Below are 18,425 nucleotides of genomic sequence, written 5' to 3' on the forward strand. Positions count from 1 at the left end.
TAGTGTAAGTTAAGCATAGCATGGCATCAATGTTGGTATGTGTATGCTTGTATGTCCCCATCCCTCATTGGGCTTGTGAAGCTCATCCCACATTGCTTTCCCATTTTTAGATGTTGATTTAGATGCACATGAACTCGAGCAGTGTGAGGCTTTGGTCAAGATAGTTGGTGAGTCGTGTGCATTAGAGTACGTGGAGGACAACTAGGATTGTAGCTGTGACAGCTATGCCTTTTGGCATCTTTTGGGATGATATGCGTCATCTCATATTCTTTTTTACTCTTTTTGTGTAATTATTTTGTTTTATTACAAAACTTTAATTACTGAATGGTGGGTTAGGAAATAATGTCTGTAACTAACTATGGTAACATTTAGTAGTTCATTAGCTTGTAATTATAGTATGATTTTTAATTATGTTATGCGATTCTATTAGATTATCTTGTATGTTGTGCATTGTTAGAGTAATGTACATGTGATCCTAGAGGATTAGCTGACCATGAATGGTGTCCAGGTCACACAAACTTGGTTATGGAGGCGGGGTGTGTCAACAGTGGTATCAAAGGGCGATGTCCTACTTTAAGCCACAACACTACAAGATACTAGGAAGCTGATGTTAGGGTAAATAAATATTTCAAGAAAGTTCAATTCGTAGCATACACATTTAGAGACTATCCTAAGTGTCAAAGCCGAGTATGAAATAAACAATGATAACAACTATATAACTACAAACATATAATGACAATGCATCGTAAGAGAACAAAATTTTCATTAATATGTCATATCTGATTACAAAATACTGTGACCTAGCTCAGTTGGTGAGATGGCAACTACATTCTTATAAAGGTTAGGTTCCCGTAAAAAAAGATAATAAAATGAGATAGAAAAAAGATAGAATGGACTAAACACATTAAACACTAAGAAAGCAAGGATGTAGAACTAGGGCAGGTGACTCAAGTTGGTGGACAAGTCTTCCAGATTCACTAAAATCTTGAAGTAGGACAACCACTAGTGCATCTCTTGCTCCATAGAGGTCACCCTACCCTCCAGGCCATCCAGGTGGGTGTTTAGATCTAAGATCCCTTCTCCATGTAGGTCAACAGGTCACCCACAGTGGGCTCCCTAGATGGACCGACAGAGGAAGAAGCTCCTCCTACATGTGGAACTGAGGATGGTGTTGGTGGTGGTGCATCATGCTTCTAACCCTGGGGCTGTACTCTTGCTAGTGGGATGACCATCGGATGAAAGTCCGAATCTTCTATGTCACTGTCTGTCCCCTCCTTGTCTTTTGTCCTCTGCAGCTCGTCTCACTCTCTGCATTCAAGGCAATCCTCATCTTACGGAGGGACATGTGGTCGTTGGGGTAGACCTTGCCTCCATAGGTGGCCTCACCAAAGAGGTTCACCTCGAAGTACCCTAACACAGCAGTGAGAAGAGTCCTATAGAATAGATTGCCCCCTGTCGAGTGATCCGCTCTGTAATCCATTTGCCTCATCAGTTAGTAAGGCATGCAAATCTGCCACCCTAGGTATAGGTATGAAGTGACGTAGGCCTAAAGTAGCGAAACCTCATCATAATGCTACAGTCGGCACCATGTTGTGCTTAACTATCCTGCATAGCACCTTGGGGGAGGGTCGTAGGTTAGAGAAGGTAGACCACTCATCTCCAGTCCTTGTTAAGGCTAAACTAATCATGAACTTCTTGTAGTTGTTGAAGAAGTTCAGAGGGTTGGACCTTGGTGCACAGAAGAGCCGGTCCCTTGTAATAGACATTTCTACGATCACAACAGACTCCTCTGTAGTCAAGGAGATATCCACTCCCTTCACCCTGCTGGTGAGCCTATAGTTGTCTTCACCACATTGTGCTGAACTATATTGCATAGCACCCTGGGGAAGGGCCATAATTTGGAGAAGGTAGACCACTAGTCTCTAGTCCCTGTCAAGGCTTGACTAATCACGAACTTCTTGTGGTTGTTGAAGAAGTTCAGAGGGTTGAACCTCGGTGCACAGAAGACCCGGTCCCTAGTAATAGACATTTCTATGATCACAAAAAACTCCTTTATAGTGAAGGAGATATCCACTTCCTTCACCCTGCTCGTGATCCTATAGTCGTCTTCCCCTACATGTTCTCCTTTTAAATCGCAATAAAAGGCCTTCACCAGCCTTGGGAAACACTTGTTCCAAGTTAGTGATAGAGACCCCCACCCAAGGGCCAAGAACCTCCGCAGAAATCAAGTGACCACGTGCTTATCGGGATCCATGCATTTCCTGGAAAACAAGGCCTAATTATGCTCATCCTCCTTTGTCCTAAAACATTTTTGGTTGAAGGTCAGGGCCCGAAGCTTCAGGAGCTTGGGCAACAATCTAGCGTCTAGTGTTGCGAGTGTTGGCCATATCTATGACATATGGCCCACATAAGCACAAATGCAATGGGGGAATGATAAAATTCGAAAGACATCAATTACTCTAAGAAAATTACAAATTCTAGGGTTTTAAATGGGATAAATCATTCCAAAAATGACATAAAGGAGATATGGAGACTTACCTAACATGCGTAGGAGGAGGGTAGAATTGCGAAGGAATGCCACATATGGTCACTTCACACATGGAGTGAGGTTAGCCACAATCGCCCTCAGAAGTGGAGTGAAAAATGAACTGTAAGAAAATTATAGTTCAGAGTGTTTTAAAATAGTAAAAATTAGGAGTGGTCGACTGGTCTCGATGTGTTCGTCAACCAGTGACATCACCTGAAGAGCCCCATGCCTTACAAAATATGTTTCAGATTCATCATCCGATTGGCATTGGTTGGAGCAGTCATCAACCGGTGACACCAACTGGTTGGGATAAAAATTGTTAATATTCCACGTGTTGCTTTGGGTATTGAGCATTATCATATTTTAGTAAAATTGGGACATATTTAAGAAAAAATTGACTGTTATTGACGGGGGGGTTATATGATGTTTATGTTTGACAGAGAGTCCAAATGGCACCAACGTGAGCCCGCACACAAGTGGGACGACCACCTAGCAAACAATGTTGTATCAAAAGGATTAAAGCCAATAGGACTCCCCTTCCTAAACCTGAGCATGAGGAGGTACCTAAACCTACAGTACCTAATGTTCCTTTTTCGGATCCTCCAATAATGACAACTCAAGATGTGGCTCCCATTCTTGGTAATTTGATGCAAGATTTGCATCAGTAATAGAGAGAATTTATGATAAGGTTGGATACTCGAATTTAGAATGTGATCCAGGCTAGGGAGACACAGCCACTCCCACCTCCTGTGTGGCCTATGCATTAAGGTGCACACCCATTAGCTATACCGGTACAACAAGTGCCATCTGCCACTAACTCAATTCCTTAGCATACGTTGGATGGAACTATACCACAAGGACCAAAGACCCCATGAGTCAAACTGTGGTGCATGAGTGGATAGATATTTGTAGACTGATGGAAAAGTTCTAGACTTACAAAGCCCCGTATTTCAATGGAATCTCTCAAGGCCCACTAGCTCCTACTAAGTTGGTGGATGACATGGAAAAGGCCTTTGAGGTGTTGGCATGCACCGATGAGAAGAAGTTGATTTTTTTCCAATTACCAATTACAATATGAGGCCAATGCATGGTGGAAGACTACTAAGCCTATTTTGGCACCTACACACCCAAACCTCACATGGGGTCATTTCATTGAGGCATTTCATGGGAATTATTTCCCAGTGAGTGTGAGGGACAGAAAGGAGACTGAGTTTATGAGTTTAGTATAGGGACCCAGATGTGTGATAAAGTACCCGCAAAAATTTGAAGAGCTATTTTGCTCCAGTATAATTAAAGGAAGACGAGGTCAAAGCAAGGAAGTTTGAAAAGGGACTAAGGCCGGGACTTGGTGCTATGTTGATAGTACATCAGTTACACAGCTACACTCAGGTTGTCCAGGCTACTAAGGAAATAAAGGATAGATAGAGAGACAATTTCTTGAGCCAGCAAGGAGGAAAATCGACAGGGCAAGGATTTAACATAGTGGTGAGGGGATATTCCCTAACCCGATGCCCAACCAGTTCCGAAGACCTGATGCGGGATAAGCTTCATAGTAGCCAAGGCCTACTGTGACCAATCAAGCATAGGGACCATGTTATGTTTGTCAACAGATAGGCCATTTTGTCAGATATTTCCCACAGAGGAAACCTAGGTATCCTCAATTGGCCACCCATCCTGCCATAACACATGAAGCTAGACCACAAGGGCAAGTGTTTGCCATCACTTCTAAAGATGTTGAGTTTACACTTGGGGTCACCACAAGTACACTATTGATCTTAATGACCCCTGCATATGTATTATTTGATTCTAGTGCATTGGATTCATTTGTATCCCCCATCATTTGCTGTTAAGATGAGACTTAAACTAAAGAAGTTAACAAGAAAATTAGTAGTTAGTACACCTACTGGGAGTAGGATTGGATGAGGTTTATGAGCCATGTCCAGTACAAGTTTGTGGACGGGAGATGATAACTCATCTAATCAAATTAAACATGAGTGACTTTGATGTCATCTTAGGCATGGATTGGTTATCTGCTTATATAGCTTGTGTAATATGTGCAGAGAAGAAAAATGTGTTCAAACTTTGGGATGAGGTTAAATTTGTGCATAAGGGAACCAATGTGAAGAAGTCCAAGAAAGTGGTTGTATCCGCTCTCCAGATGATGAAGTTACTAGACAAAGGGTGTGAAGCCTACCTTCCAAATGTTATGGACACAACAAAAAAGATATCATCATTAGAAGAGTTAGACGTGGTGAAAGGATTCCTAGATGTACTTCCTGAAAATTTGTTCAGACTACCTCCAGATTGGGAAACTGAATTCGAGATTGATTTGATTCTTGGAGCAGCACCAGTGTCCAATGGCACCATCAGAATTGAGGGAGCTAAAAGACCAACTTCAAGAATTTTTTGAGAAGGGTTTCATTAGGCCAAGTGTGTCACTATGGGGAGTTCCAATGCTATTTTTCAAGAAAAAGGATGAGAGTATGAGAATGTGTATAGACTATCAGGAGTTTAATAAACTAACAATCAAGCACCAAAATCCATTGCCCATGATCGATAACTTATTTGATCAATTACAAGGTATAGCTACAATCTCCAAAGTTGATCTCCGATTAGGGTACCTGATGAGCACATTTATGTGTGAAATCTAGGGTAGTAAAACATGCATTTTACATATTTAGAATGGAGCTACCTTGGGTTTTACTCTCTTTTTGCAGGTTTTATATTTTCAAGGCCTTAAGGATTATCGGGCGCTATATCTTCAATTTTACACGTAAAGAGGTCCTATTTCTTTCCATGGTTGCGAAGAGGACGAAATTCTGAGCAAGATGGACGTGTTTAATTAAAAGTACACGTTCGTTTGGTCACCCGTACAAATGATTATTTTTTTCGGGTCAGAAAAAGAATAATGGATCAGAACTGAACCGAGATGCAGAACCAGCCCATTTGCAATTGTCCCAGAGGTACAAGGAATACTCCAAATGCCAACAACGATCGATGGACCACATCCTTAAGTGATTAAAGATTTATTTTTTGTAACAACAACAACATTGCGTAGTTGGTGAGCTATGGTGTACAAAATTCCCTTGCTCACCAAGAGGTCTCAAGTTCGAATCTCATGGTTGTTTTTTTTTAGAGAATTTTGTTGAAGATTTCCTTCTTTTCACTCACTTAAAGCACTAAGGGCATGGAGGGGATTTCCACATCAAATTAGAAGCAAGGAAAATCGTGGAAGCAAGAAGAAAAAAATAAAAAAAAGGAAAGGAAAATCGTGGAAGCAAGAAGAGAAGAAAAAAAAAAAGGAAAGAAAAAAAAGGGAGAACCAAAGATTGTCCAAATCTTCTCTCTCCTCCACATCATCACCAAAATATTGTCCAAATCACACAAAGCAAGAAGAAAATCGTCCCTAGGAGAGAGAAAAAGAAGAAAAATAAATTAGAAAAAGAAAAAAGAGGAAAGAAAATAAGCAAAAAATTATAGGAAATTTCTCAAAATTTATTTCTCTCTTCTCTCTCCTCCACCTTAGCACTTTTGGTCTCAAAAGATCTCACAATCAATTGTGGGTTTCTCTCTTTTAGGAAAGAGAAAATTGTTACCCTACCTCCCCATTCCCTATAAATACAACTCATGTAAGAGGAGGGGAGACAATTCATTCTTCTTCTAGTTTTTTTAGTTGCTCTCTCTTTCTCCCTCTCTCACTCTTTAGTTTTAGTTCTTCTCTATTTTTGCTTTAATCACTTTTGTAATAGTTTTTTTTTTATGTCAATTAATGCAAGCACTCTTTTTTTCTTATTCAGCATTTTTATGTTTATGATTTATGCAATTGAGTTGTAATTTTTTAAGTTATAGTTCTAGGCTTAGATCTAGGTGACAAGATCACGAGCCGTGGAGCAATTTTTTTTTCAAGTTCAAGCATTGATTCAAGTAAGTAGGCTCCTTCAGTAGTCTTCTCTCCCCCCTCTCATTCCCTCTTTTGACTACCCTTTCTTTCTTAATTTAGGATTTTTATTTTCAGTCGTTACATTATTGTTATCCCTTTCCCCCAAGGTTCATGGCTAGTGTATGTGTTGGCTTTGCCCCTCCTAGCCATAGAACCATCAATTTATTGCTTTTATTTTAATTGTCTCCCTTTCCCTAAAGCCAAGTAGAGTAACCCTTGTAAGAGTGACTCTCTGGTCAAGTAGGGAAGCTTATATTATGATGCATCCCTCGGGCTAAGTAGAGAAACCTACTTGTGAGTCTCTCTCTAGCTTTATCCCCTTTCTTTTACTTTATTTTTATTTTAGCATATTTTTCTTTATTTATTTATTTATTATTTATTATTTTTATTTTTTTAATTACGTGGGTTGTTTATTTTCAGTTATTTATTTATTTATTTAATTTTAATTGCGTGGCTTGCGTCTTTAGATTCTTAGATGACGAATGGTTAGGATGTTATTTTAGATACATATATTTAGGACGATAATTAGAATCAGATCACAACTATTAATCAGTTCACTTTCGCATTATTAAAAGAGATAAAAAAAATAAAGTGGCTGCTCTCCCTGTGTTCGACCCGCAGCTACACTGATCCGTACGCTTGCGGTTACATTTTAAATCTCAAACAAATTTTTGACGTCGTTGCCGGGGAGACAGTTCCTTGTTATTTTTCACTTTCTTTTGGTAAATCGGAGTGCTTTGTTTGCTTTGTTTTATATTTTTCATTTTCTTTTATTAAATTCCTGAGAAGAACAACTTGCAATATTAGTTGTATCAGTGGAGGTCGCCATGCCTCACAGTATGATAAAGACAGGTTTCGCCCTGTAGCAGTACCTCAGGAATTTACCTAAGCAACCCCGGATCCCTGCCGGTAAGCTCCCAAAAAGCAAAAAAAAAGATAAAAAAAAAATCAAAAATAAAAAAAAATCATCAAAAAAATAAAAAAAATTCATCAAAAAAATAAAAAAGTTTTGCTATCCATTCTTTTGTGCTTGTCTTACTTTAGTTGTGGGTAGTTTTTCTATTGCATGAGTGTTAAGTGGATACGTAATACCAAGAATCGGTTAGAAAGAAGAGATCCAACAAGTAGTGACCCTATATGTTTGCTCTCTTTAAAACCCTTCAATATGGGAGACCAATAGCAAAACCCTTCACCTAAATCTCTGAAAGATAGGTTCTACCATACTAGAACAGCCCAACCTTCTTGCATAGTTCTACCACAAGCCCAGGGCAATAATTTTGAACTCAAATCTCAATACATCACTATGTTGCCCCACTTCCATGGGTTGACCTCTGAGGATGCATACCNCCTAAAGTCAAGTAGAGTAACCCTTGTAAGAGTGACTCTCTGGTCAAGTAGGGAAGCTCATATTATGATGCATCCCTCGGGCTAAGTAGAGAAACCTGCTTGTGAGTCTCTCTCTAGCTTTATCCCCTTTCTTTTACTTTATTTTTATTTCAGCATTTTTTCCTTTATTTATTTATTATTATTATTTTTTTTAATTGCGTGGGTTGTTTATTTTCAGTTATTTATTTATTTAATTTTAATTGCGTAGCTTGTATCTTTAAATTCTTAGATGACGAATGGTTATGACGTTATTTTAGATACATATGTTTAGGACGGTAATTAGAATTAGATCACAATCATTAATCAGTTCACTTTCGCATTATTAAAGGAAATAAAAAAAATAAAGTGGCTGCTCTCCCTGTGTTCGACCCGTAGCTACACTGATCCGTACGCTTGCGGTTACATTTTAAATTTCAAACACTTCCCTCCAGAGATCAAATTCAGACGGAGTTCTTGTATATGTCTCACATCTTTGAGAACCAATTTGCAGCCAACATTTGTCTCAACACTTATGTCACATATCCCCACAATTTTTGAAGTACCACTGTTGCCCATTCTCACAACACCAAAATCACCTATCTTGTAAGAGATAAATAACGCTCTCTGTGAGGGGCAGCATGGTATGAAGCACATGTATCAACAATCCAATTTGTGTCATGACTTGAGAGAGTGAGTCAAGATTTTTCACAGCTTGAGAAAACAATAATGTCTCCATCTGAGCTGACAGCAGTAGTATCATTTTCTTCTTTCTTCTCCTCCCCTTTTCCTTTCACTGTATCTCTCATAAGCTTCATGCACTCCTTTTTTATGTGTTTTTCCATTTTGCAGTAGTAAAATGTAATTCCTTTTCTTTACTTTGATCTTCCTTTTGAGTTCTCTCTATATTGAGGTTTCCTCTGTTTGCTTCATCCCCTATTCTCTGTGACAAGTGCCCCTTGTTGAGATTAACCTGTGCATTTTTTTCTTGTTTCTTCATTCAACAGACTTCTAGTTACTTGACCCATTGTAATTTTTTCATCTAAAACAGAATTACTCAGAGACACCACCAATGTCTCTTAATTGTCAGGTAATGAATTGAGAAGTAACAAGACTTGTAACTCGTCATCTAGTACAATATTCATAGTGGAGAGCTGGTTCACAATACTTTACACCTCATACAAATGTTCTGAAACTGAGCTTCCTTCTCTGTACTTCAGTTTTACAAGCTTTCTAATTAGAAAAGCTTTGTTGCTAGCAGTCTTCTAGTCGTATAGCCCTTCTAATTTCTTCCACAGTGAACGAACCGATGTTTCTACGGATACATGATGGAAAATTGTATCATCCAACCATTGCCGAATGAAGCCAATGGCTTTTCGATTTAACGCTTTCCAATCTACATCCGACATTTTTTCTGGCTTTGCTATGTCACCCTCTATAGGTGCATACAGATCCTTACAATACAACAAATCTTCCATTTTTTGCTTTCCAAATCATCCAGTTACTTCCATTCAAACTTACCATCCTTGTTTCAGTGTTTTCTTCCATTGTTTACACACACACACAACCCAAGCTCTGATACCACTTGTTGGGAAAAACACAAATTTATTTCCCACCAACTATGTGCAAACAATAGAGATATAAAACCACAATAATATACAGAGAACAAGTAATACAGATAAAATCAATGAAGCCAAACCACAATAGGAGACACCAATTTTTTATGTGAAAAACTCTCTCAATGAGAAAGGTAAAAACCACGGGACCTAATCCAAATTAAACTTTCACTATGCAAATAATGGGGTTACACAGTTCTCTCTAGATGTACTAGAGGCTACCAATAAACATCAGAAGTAAAACCCTACTCTTGGGTAACAAAATATCTCACCAAATAATAAGGTGGAATCACATGAACAAATACACTCTCACCTCAATTAACAATGGCAAATATAGAGAGAACTATCGCCTTCCCTACTTCCCTGGACACAAAGAATGTTGCACGCCATTATAGATCTCACAGAAAGTTCACTTTCTGATTTCATAGACCAGAATGAAGTAGAAAAGTAGAGAGCAAAAATCGATCTCTCTGCAACTCGTTTTCTCTATTTCTTCATAGAGAAGGAAGGAGATTGAAGGAGAGAGAGAGACGGAAAGAGATGAGACCCAGGGGGAGAGAGAGAGAGGGCGGTGACTTGTTCCCCACTATACTCTCTCTTGTCTCCTTCTCATTTAATGCTTTTTTTTTTTTTTTTTTTTTTTTTTCAAACCCAGCTAGCCCTCCTCTTGACTTGTGAGGAGGACCCAACAGGATGGTATGTGCGAGGCTTAAGAGTTTCAGATCAGGCAGTTCACCAAGGTTAGTGTTAGAGCAATTAGGTGTAGTTACTTGGATTATCCTTTTGAGTTTGAGGTTGGGGCTGGAGAAGGTGCAACTTATAACGGTGTAGGTATGGGATCAATGAATGGAAATGGGGCAAGGGATCCAAATACTAAGTCGGATAAAGAACTATTTTCATCATTACCAGCTGTGTGCAAATTTGGAACATCAGGATTTCAAAAAAGAGTAGCAATGGGGAGGCAATGGGGAAATCATCACTCTCATGCACCAAATGCGTGGGTACTGGTAATAATGGACCCACAGCATTTTCATGCTCAACTGTGTTTGATAGAAATGATGCAGCAATATTGAAAGTTTGATTGTTAGAATATCCTGTGTCCATGGGTGCAGTAGGGGAGGATATCCCCTTGCAAATATCATGTCCGAAATTCTTATGTATGTCAGGATCTAGGTCAGCCAATGTGGGGGCCTACAGATTATTCCAAGGCCAATTGTTAACCAAAATGGGTGGGGTAATTGCATTCTTGTAGTACCCTTTTGGAGGGAATTTGATACCAGAGTTGTCCTTTATGTATGGGTAGATATTAGTAGTGTGACGAAGTAGTCCACAAATAAAGCAGATTGTGTGAAGCTCATACTTTAACTGATTGGAACAGGCATCCCCACATAAGTTCTTGACTTTAGAGAAAAGACCAACTGGTCGATTTTTATGTTTTTTAAGAATTTTCACCCTTGCAGTGGGAGGTGGCAACCCAATTTCTACCGGGTTCAACATTACTTCTAAGCACCTTGGTCGCAGTTTACCTAATGAAGATGGCATATGTGCTTTTTGGGAAGTAGGGTCTAGTACTCTAGTCCACCAGTGGATGAGAACAGTCTGCGCAGGTTACCAGAAGAAGAGTAAGAGGGCAGCACCATTTGAGGAGATGGCTCTGGTCCTGCAGCTGAGGAAGGTAGGTTCTTCATCGCAACGTTGATGATCCCAGATGGATTAGTGTTCTTCAGCAAAGGTCAGGATAGAAGCTATAGAGACTAATGCATGATCACAGTCGATCCCCGTTGGGGTTAAAGAGGACTGTAGGGGTAACAATTTTCAGATGTGATTGGATGAAGGTAGGGGTAAAAAGGGGAAAGAAACACCCAAGTTTAGGATCACCGGCACTTTCAAGTGGGGGTAGCGTTATTCTGGTAAGGAGATGTGAATGCCTAGCTAGAAGCTAAGACCAGGAAGTGGGTGACGGAAAGAAACGGGAGTGAAATAGGGGCAATGGCAGCGTCAGAGTGAAAGAGGTTTCACAATGACCGAGAAGAGAAAAGAATAGGAAGAAGGGGAGGCAGGGAAAGAAGAAAGATCCACATCTTTCGCGAGTTAGTAATTTAGCATTATTCTGACTCCATTGAAATGATTTAACTAATTTAATTATCTTCCATGCTTATCTAATAATAATTAATTAATATTAAAATAATTATTAATATTAAGCATATCAAATATCAACTAAATCGTGCTACACTACTATACTACACTATGCTACATTGCTACTACACTTCATTATACTAGTGAAAGCTAAGAGAATGAGTTCATCAGAAAATAAAAAATAAAAAAAAATAAAAATAAAAAAAGGAAAAAGAAAAAGAAAGCTAAGAGAATGAAAGAAGGAATTATACCTGGTCTTTACCCCTAAAGAGGGTTGAAAAGGGAGGGTCCCTTCCCTCCAAACATGAACTTAATCTCTCTCTCTCTCTCTCTCTCAAGACTCACTAGAATAGGGAAGGTAGCTTGACTCTAATCCGCTTTGCTCATCCAAGGGAAAAGTTCCTTAGTTTACACCCCTTTCTTTACTGAAAAGAAAAAAGAGTTTACACCCCTTTCTTGGAGAGTTTCCTGGACTTTGTGCCAAGTGGCTTGGTGTCTTGAATTTGAGGCTATGGGGGCTATTTATGGCATTGTTCGAAAAAATTTGGTTGCTACCCGGGTTGCAGTCAAGTAGCTAGAATCCCTTGCTGGTAGCCAAAGAAATGGAATAATTCACTTCACCCTAAGGTTCACAAATACCCTCCTAAGTTAGAGTATTTTTTTAAAATACCCTTTTAGGTCCCATTTCTTTCGCTGCCACAGGGGTAGCAACTAATTGGCTACAACCCAGGCAGCAGCTAAATTTCATCAGGTGTGGGCCTGTTATACCCGTGCCCAAAAACCCGGGCTAATTTAAACTTTTGGACATAGGTAATACAACCCAAGTGATAACCACTAGAAATGTGTGGGCTTTTCTGGCTCATCACATGGAAGGGCTACAAACCATTGAAGGAGTTAGGATAACTACTCTACTATTGAAGAGAATTTTTTCGAACCTTAATAGTGAAATGTACCAAGAGGAGGGCCCACACACTGAAAACACCTTGGGAGAGCCTCACTCAGCATAAGGATCCATTTCCACACAAAGGGGACCAATTGAGCCTTGGGTGGTGAACACTTCCGGTAAGAATACGATCAAAATCAGGTTATTTGGCCGTGGGACCTGGACCCTTGCACCCGTGCACCTCAAACCACTCCCAATAGTTAGGATAACCTATTGGGGAATAGATTAATATATCCGGACACCCTGAGGAGGGTCCGTTAGTGCAAAATAATGTATTAACCCAGTAATGAGTGAAAACTCATTATTTTGCCAAACAACCCTTAGTTAACTTATGTGATTATAAATAGAACTCTTGCTCCATTCTCTTCATTCCTACCAAATTAAAAACAATAGAAGGGAGAAAGGAGAAGAAGAAGGAGGAGAAAAGCAAGGGAAGAGGAGCTACCCATTGAAGGTAAGTCTTCTCTTTCTCTCTACTTTCAAAATAGTTAGCTCTCTCTCTCTCCCATTTTCGCTCTCTATTAAAGTTAATGGAAACTCCCCCAACTGAAATCCCTCTACCCACCTATCCAATCTAAAAATTAAATGGGAATTTTGGTGAGAGGGACCTAATCAAGCAAGTTAACCACTCACCTTTGAGTGTGGGAAACCTCCCATATAAAAAGCCCCAAATTTTGGCAACCCAAAACCCTAGGATTTGGGAATCTGCCCAAATCCTCTACGACCTAACATCCTAACCTAACCCTAGATTGAGAAAATGATGTCTTACACTTAAACTAAGGATGGAATGGTCACAATTGAGTCTATGGACTATCTCCATAGAAAGCCCCATCAAAAACCCCCAATTTGAGCAACACAAAACTTATAAATGGGAAAATTTACTAAAACCCACCTTCCCACTTGTCAAAACTATAAATTGGAAGAGGGTTTTCGTGTAAGAGACCCATCCTAGCAAGATTGATGGATCAATTTGAGTCCATGAACCCTCCCTAGTGAAATCCCCAATTTGGATAACTAAACCCTAAAAATGGTGGGTTTTGCCCAAGCCCTCTATACTTCACCATTCAAACCCAAAATCGGGTTGGAGAAAATGAAATTAAAAATGGGTATAGTGGATTGGGCTGACCAAATAAGCCATTAGTGGTCACCACATAAACTCTCAATCAAAATTCCCTAATTTAGTTTAATCACGATTGGAACTTTAGGAAAATTTGGGTGCATTATGTAAATCCATCTTAACCAACCAATTGATTACACTTAATCTAAGTTAATTGAGGTGGGTGAACGACTCCCACGTATAAATCAGCCCTATAGTCATAAATGCCCGATTTTGAGAAAGATTTCAAAGAAAAGAAAAATAGGAAATGAAGCTAGAACATGTGCCTAGGGTCTCATTTCTCTATGGATATTTATTTTCTTAAAAATCTGTATCCTAGGAGTAGAACCAAGAGGTGACGAGACAACATGGCCCGAGGCCATCGACTATCCATCATCACCTAGGACTCAAGGTATGGGGATTTTGTGTGTTTACATGGTTTTTTTGCATCACAATGCATATGTGGATGAATTATGTCAATTTACATATTATTATCTTGTTCCTTGTGAAAAGTATTGATGTGGCATGAGAATGTGGATTATGGATGTGCATGTGTGTGTGTGCGACTGGGATGTAGGGCGGCCAGTGGTGGGTGCCTATGTCACTGCATGCCCAGGGTGAGTGTGTGTAAGTGGAGACTGAGGTGCAGGGTGGCCAATGGTACATGCTTAGGGTGAGTGTGTGTATGTGTGAATATGGAGACTGGGGTGCAGAGGTGGCCAACATTTGGTGTCGACGGCACTGCATGCCTAGGGTATGTATGTGTGTGTGTGATTGAAATGTGTGGTGGCATATTAAAATGTATTGAGCTAGGATAACCACCCTAGTGCTACAACCCTTGTCAATAGGGGTTTATGTATTGGCTATTCCTACCGTGCGACGGTTCAAGGTTGGAGACGATTTTCATGACTGAGGTGCGTAGATGCAAGCATCGTGACAAACCATCAGCGATGTTAGATTTGGTGGTGAGTATATCCTACATGCGATATTAGATTCGATGTAATAGTATTATAGGGGATTATTAATGTGGGTTTACTGGGTACAAAGAAATTATGTAGGGACTGTTATGCTCCTAACTCGTAACTAGTTTGTATCCTTAGGAACTGATAATGTACATTCATGACAAGAGATACCACCTATGTTGCAATTGCACTAATACCCATTATGGACTTAGAATTTGTTGATTAGGTTTGTTTGCTAATAATCTGGATCATGGCATTGCATTCATATAAATGCATTCATATTGTTTTGGTTGACCATTTTTATTAATTTTATTTCATGATTTGTTGTGGATGTTTGTGTGTACCTCTCACTGGGCTTCGTGGAAGCTCACCCCCGTTGTTGGCTCTTGTTTAGATGTTGATTCAGGTAACCATCCGAAGTCTGTGGTTGAGGAGCTGCCTCTCTACGGAGATGACCTCTGGGGCGAGGAGCTAGATGTTAATTGAGGTGGGTGAATATCTCCCACATATAAATCTGCCCTATAGTCATAAAGCCCCAATTTGAGAATGATTTCAAAGAAAAGAAAAATAAGAAATGAAGCTAGAACATGTGCATAGGGTCTCATTTCTCTATAAGTATTTATTTTCTTAAAAATTTGTATCCTAGTAGTAGAACCAAGACGTGATGACACAACATGGCGTGAGGCCATCGACTGTCCATCATCACCTAGGACTCAAGGTGAGGGGATTTTGTGTGTTTACATGGATTTTTTACATCATAATGCATATATGGATGAATTATGTCAATTTACATTTTATTATCTTGTTCCTTGTGAAAAGTATTGATGTGGCATAAGAATGTGGATTATGGATGTGCATGTGTGTGTATGTGACTGGGATGTAGGGTGGCTAGTGGTGGGTGCCTATGGCACTGCATGCCCATGGTGAGTGTGTGTGTATGTGGAGACTGAGGTATAGGGTGGCCAGCGGCTGGAGCTGACGGCACTGCATGCTCAGGGTTAGTGTGTGTGTATATAGAGATAGGGGTGCAGAGGTGGTAAACATTTGGTGCTGATGGCACTGCATGCCCAGGGTGTGTGTGTGTGAGAGTGTGATTGAAATGTGTACTGGCATATTAGAATGCATTGGGCTTGGATAACCACCCTAGTGCTACAACCCTTGTCAATAGGGGTTTATGTATTGCCTAATCCTATCGTGCGATAGTTCGAGGTTGGGGACGATTTTCAATGACTGAGGTTTATAGATGCCAGCATCGTGATAAACCCTCACACGGTGTTAGATTCGGTGGTGAGTATACCCTACATGCGATGTTAGATTCGATACAGTAGTATTATAGGGGATTATTAATGGGGGTTAGCGGGAACTAAAGAAACTATATTGGGATCGGTATGCTCCTGACTCGCAACTAGCTTGTATCCTTGGGGACTGGTAACTTACATTCATGACTGGAGATACCACCTATGTTGTAGTAGCACTAATACCCATTATGAACTTAGAATTTGTTGATTAGGTTTGTTTGCTAATAATATGGATCATGGCATTGCATTCATATAAATGCATTCATATTGTTTTGGTTGACCATTTTTATTACTTTTATTTCATAATTTGTTGTGGATGTTTGTGTGTACCTTTCACTGGGCTTCGTGGAAGCTCACCCCCGTGGGCCCTTTTTAGCTGTTGATTCAGGTAACCATCCGAAGTCTGTGGTTGAAGAGCTGACTCTCTACAAAGGTGACCTTTGGGGCGAGGAGCTAGATGTTAATTGAGGTGGGTGAACATCTCCCACATATAAATCAGCCCTATAGTCATAAAGCCCCAATTTGAGAACGATTTCAAAGAAAAGAAAATTAGGAAATAAAGCTAGAACATGTGCCTAGGATCTCATTTCTCTATGGGTATTTATTTTCTTAAAAATTTGTATCCTAGGAGTAGAACCAAGAAGTGACGACACAACATGGCACGAGGCCATCAACTATCCATCATCACCTAGGACTCAAGGTGAAGGAATTTTGTGTGTTTACATAGATTTTTTGCATCATAATGCATATATCGATGAATTATGTCAATTTGCATATTATTTTCTTGTTCCTTGAGAAAAGTATTAATGTGGCATAAGAATGTGGATTATGGATGTGCATGTGTGTGTGTGTGTGTGTGTGTGTGACTAGGATGCAAGGTGGCCAGTGTGGGTGCCTATGGCACTGCATGCCCAGGGTGAGTGTGTGCATGTGGAAACTGAGGTGTAGGGTGGCCAACGGTTGGTGCCGACGACACTGCATGCTCAGTGTGGGTGTGTGTGTGTGTGTGTATAGAGACTGGGGTGCAGAGGTGGCCAACATTTGGTGCCAACGACACTGCATGCCTAGGGTGTGTGTGTGTGTGAGTGTGATTGAAATGTGTACTGGCATATTAGAATGCATTGGGCTTGGATACCCACCCTAGTGCTACAACCCTTGTCAATAGGGGATTATGTATTGCCTAATCCTACGATGTGACGGTTCAAGGTTGGGGACGATTTTCAGTGACTGAGGTGTATAGATGCCAGCATCGTGATAAACCCTCACGTGGTGTTAAATTCAATGGTGATTATGCTTTACATGCGATATTATATTCGATATAATAGTATGGGGGATTATTAATGGGGGCTTACCGGGTACCAAAGAAACTATGTGGGGACCGGTATGGTCCTGACTCGCAACTAGCTTGTATCCTTGGGGACTGGTAACTTACATTCATGATTGGAGATACCACCTATGTTGTAGTAGCACTAATACCTATTATGGACTTAGAATTTGTTGATTATGTTTGTTTGCTAATAATCCGGATCATGGTATTGCATTCATATTGTTTTGGTTAACCATTTTTATTATTTTTATTTCATGATTTGCTGTGGATGTTTGTGTGTACCTCTCACTGGGCTTCGTGGAAGCTCACACCCGTTGTTGTCCCTTTTTTAGATGTTGATTCAGGTAACCATCCGAAGTCTGTGGTTGAGGAGCCTACTTTCTACGGAGATGACATCTGGGACGAGGAGCTAGTTTCGTATAAGAATGGTTTTATATGTGATAATTGTGCATTCTGAGCATACTAAGGATGAGAGTAACATCTTCCTTTTGATTTGTTTTGTACTCATCAGATATTGCCCTATGTTGTAGTAGCACTAATACCTATTATGGACTTAGAATTTGTTGATTATGTTTGTTTGTTGGTAATAATCCGGATCATGGTATTGCATTCATATTGTTTTGGTTGACCATTTTTATTATTTTTATTTCATGATTTGCTGTGGATGTTTGTGTGTACCTCTCACTGGGCTTCGTGGAAGCTCACACCCGTTGTTGTCCCTTTTTTAGATGTTGATTCAGGTAACCATCCGAAGTCTGTGGTTGAGGAGCCTACTTTCTACGGAGATGACATCTGGGACGAGGAGCTAGTTTCGTATAAGAATGGTTTTATATGTGATACTTGTACATTCTGAGCATACTAAGGATGAGAGTAACATCTTCCTTTTGATTTGTTTTGTACTCATCAGATATTGCCCTATGGACATGATTGTAATTTTGATTTAGTTGTGAAAACCTTCTTTTTTGTAAATATGTTAAATATCATTAGATATCTCTTACCAAAAATAAATATATCATTAGATATCACCAGTTGTATACGTTTTGATTTATTATTATCTATGTGATCGTAGAATCATTTCATAGCTTTATGAACTTAAAGTACTGTATCATGGATCCTGAATGGATTGTGGACACACATATGTATGTTCATGTTACTAGCATTTTTGTAAAGGGAGGCAATGTGACAACGAGTGGTATCAGAGCAATAATACTCTACTTT

General features: G+C 39.7%; 1 long non-coding RNA gene across 2 annotated transcripts; it reads left to right on the plus strand.

Moving 5' to 3' along the window:
- Positions 1-12,908: 12,908 nt before the first annotated feature.
- On the plus strand, positions 12,909-18,211 carry LOC122073822. 2 transcript variants are annotated; one of them, XR_006138879.1, is made up of 4 exons: positions 12,909-12,978; positions 13,961-14,032; positions 14,977-15,069; positions 17,540-18,211. It is a non-coding gene; the product is annotated as an uncharacterized LOC122073822 (long non-coding RNA). The 2 variants fall into 2 exon arrangements; XR_006138880.1 differs by lacking the exon at positions 14,977-15,069 and having other exon boundaries at positions 12,944-12,978.
- Positions 18,212-18,425: the final 214 nt, after the last annotated feature.

Source organism: Macadamia integrifolia, chromosome 1 (genome assembly GCF_013358625.1).
Source record: "Macadamia integrifolia cultivar HAES 741 chromosome 1, SCU_Mint_v3, whole genome shotgun sequence".
In the NCBI taxonomy this organism is placed as follows: Eukaryota; Viridiplantae; Streptophyta; class Magnoliopsida; order Proteales; family Proteaceae; genus Macadamia; species Macadamia integrifolia.